Below are 3632 nucleotides of genomic sequence, written 5' to 3' on the forward strand. Positions count from 1 at the left end.
AAAGATATTCGAAGATGACGTCACTCAGGTCTTTGTTATTGTTTTTTGCCTATCCGCGTTTATGAGTAATGCTCTCTGAACTGTATTAACCTGACTATAAACGTTCATGGATACACACAGTTTTGTGTGTTGGTCCGTTATACTTGGCAATGTTATGAGCTTCTTAGCCAAGCGCATACTATCTAATTAACTTTCCATGTGCTCGAGGTCATTGGTCACATTGCAAATTGTGCTCAAAGTGACCTACATAGTGAACCATGTTCACGGATGTTGAACTATCTAACATTACGATTGGTCATTGTGTTCTGCTTGACACATGGGTATGTTTACAAATTTCATAAACAAAGCAGCGTGTTTACATTTGTTCAGAAATGTCCAATCATTGGACAGCAACAAATCACGTGATTGATGACTCGGTTGGACGAAGACATGATCGCTCCCATTGTCTTAGCATCTTCAACACTCACAAACACTGGATAAGATCCAACTGCCTCATTGGAAGACATGGGAAAGCAGCGAATGCCGAAATGAAAAGGTGGAAACTGAAAGAATCAGAAGCTTGCAGAAAAAGTCAAAGGGGTCCTGAACTGAGACAATAGACATTGGCCTTCATTTTTTTCTTTTTTTTGGTCACAAACCTTACTCGCGTTTACGAAAAACGTTCTTGAGAGCAGAGGATGAATTCGAAGAATGTTGTTGACGTTTTTCATCTGAAGACGTAGCTATAGATAGAATGAAGTTGACGACACTCAGGTTTGTTTTGTTTGGGTTTTTTTGCTATCCATGTTTATGATTTGTTCTCATTAACGGTGTTTATTAACCAGACTATAAAAGTTCATGGTTACACATAGTTTTGTGTATTGGTCCGTTCTACTTCCGGATGACAACGTTTTGAGTTTCTTAGCCAAGCACATTCTATCTATACGATTCTACATTATCTTCTCATAATTTTTAAGATGACCTTAATTGGTTGATCGAGCATATTTTATAATTGTGCCAACCTTCTCTCAGTTACTCAGTTTGTTTGGTTTCTTTTTAGAGAGTGGATTTTTGTGGGGGGGGGGGTTTGTTGTTGTTTGTTGTTGGTTGTTGTTGTTGTTGTTGTTTGTTGTTGGGTTGTTGTTTTTTGTTTGTTTGTTTGTTTGTTTTTGGTTCTTCGTTATGTTGTTTTTGTTGTAATTTTTTCTTTAATTTTCTTTATATCAGATTCGATCTTACTCTAACTGCTGGACATCATTCGAGTGAGCCACGGCCTCAAAGTAGTATTATGTGGAGGTGAATAAAATGGTAAAAATTGAATTTACAATGGACAAAAGTTTCAAACTTGAGTTAAACTGTAATAATAATTTGCTTCAATTTTGATGAACAGAGTGACAAAGAATATGCTTTATTATTGCGAAGCACGTAAGTGTCCTAAACTGATGAAAAAATATCCAGAGAGTACAGAATTATTCGGCTAGGTTAGTCCTGGGAAAATCTCATTACGATGATACACAGGACATGCTTCGAATCCTCCACTGGCTGCCAGTTCGGGCTAGAATTGAAAATAAAATAGCCCTTATCTGCTTTGGTGCATTTGAGTCTTCTGTCCCTCTCTACATTCAACACTTACTCCAACCATACGTACCTCTGAGAAGTCTTAGATCCCACGATTCAAAATTGTTAGCATCTCCTAAAACTAAATTTAAATATCTTGGCGATAGGTCTCTTATGAAATTCGGACCCACGATTTGGAATGATCTCCCTCAATCTGTGAGATTTTCGAGCTCAATAGATAGAATGCGCTTGGCCGAGGAGTTCACATCATTGCCATCCGGAAGTATAACGGACCAACACACAAACTCTGTGTAACCATGAACTTTTATAGTCTGGTTAATACAGTTTAGTGAGAACAACTCACAAACGCGGATGGCAAAAACAATAACAAAGGCCTGAGTGACGTCATCTGCATACTATCTATAGACATTTTCAAAAAGCCCTGAAAACATATCTTTTCAGAAAATATTTACTTAATTGAATTTTAAATGTATTGTATGTGACATTTATATTGATGATGTATTGATGCCCTTTTATGCTCTTAATTGTTTTGATATTTTGGTTGAATTGTATTTGAATTTTTTAAAGCGCTTTGATGTTTCGACGAAAGGCGCTATATAAATCTGATTATCATTATTATTAAAATAACTATTTTTTTTTTTTTTATAAATTGTAGACCGTTTTCACTTTCAACTCCTTTTTCATCCTAGATGACTCCATGTTGAGTAAGATTGTTGGATAACAAGATCCCACTACAGCTACCCATAGCAGCCCCAAACAACGCCACAAGGCACAATGACAATCGGGGGGGGGGGGGGGGGGTGGTCCCTGCCAATTCCCCTGCACTGCCTAATTGGGATAACTCAATTATTACAGCGACGATTCCTCATTTCTGTCGTACAACGACAATATCCCGTATGATGGCAAAACCCGATTTTACAGGAGAGCCGAAAAACATTTCAAATTTTACTTCAACTTTTTACAATAAATATGAGCAGAATTGATGCAAATTTGGTATCAATCGAAAGGTCTTTTTTTTTTTAATCTATCACTTTTAATGTATAAAAATAAAAAATATAGACCTGGACTATTCGAAAATATGAATTTACTGCTATACGGGCTTTTGGGGTGTATGGCAGATTTGTGACCCACCGTTCCAAATCAGTATTAAGTTTTAATGAACTCGACGTGCACATAAATAGATTATTATTTGCAGGTCTGATAACCAAGCACGATTAGGGGGGGCTTGATTTAATAATATTGTTGTATAATGGACAACGTTTTGCATTGATTTGGAAGTATTTCCATTACAATAATGAGCCCTTAACGATTTGGGTTATCAGACAAGAATGTTGAGCTTCAGTAAGATAACACAACAAATAGAATGACGCTTCGAGTATCCCTTTCATTGGAAAAATTACAAGAAATATATATAAAATATATATATTTATTATATGTCTTTGAACACCGAGCTGACATTGATCAAGGTGTTGTTTTCATTTTCATTTTTTTATATAGCGCAATATCCACTAAATGTGCTCAAAGCGCTTTACAAGGGGTCCCTGGTCAACAGCAACATTTAACATGTAGGACGGGATATGACGCCTGTTAGGCGATATTACTATTTTTCGGACACTGACAAAGCTGTTAACGGCCAGGTACTAATTTTTACACCTGAGTACGGTGAGAGAATGTTGAGTAAAGAGACTTCTCCAAGGACTCAACTATGCGCCGAGCGAGGTTCGAACCCTGGACCTTCCGATCCGAAAGCGAGTGGCATACCACAATACCACATAGCCGCAAGTAAGTACAAGTCGGGTGAACTAAATAACGAAAAGTAAATTTCAAGTGAAAATAATCAGAAATATGATATTGTAATCTTTAGTCCTTTAAAAAAACATATAACTTTGAAAAAAAGGCGGGATTAGAGATACAGGGGAAGAGTGCCTATCTGTTGGTGGGTGTGTTGAGAGAGAGAGAGAGAAAGAGAGAGAGAGAGAGAGAGAGAGAGAGAGAGACAGAGAGAGAGGGAGAGAAAGAGAGAGAGAGAGAAAGAAAGAAAGAAAGAAAGAAAGAAAGAAAGAGAGATAGAGAGA

Source organism: Berghia stephanieae, chromosome 3 (genome assembly GCF_034508935.2).
Source record: "Berghia stephanieae isolate SIO BIC M18660-M18661 chromosome 3, UCSD_Bste_1.3, whole genome shotgun sequence".
NCBI classification, from domain to species: Eukaryota; Metazoa; Mollusca; class Gastropoda; order Nudibranchia; family Aeolidiidae; genus Berghia; species Berghia stephanieae.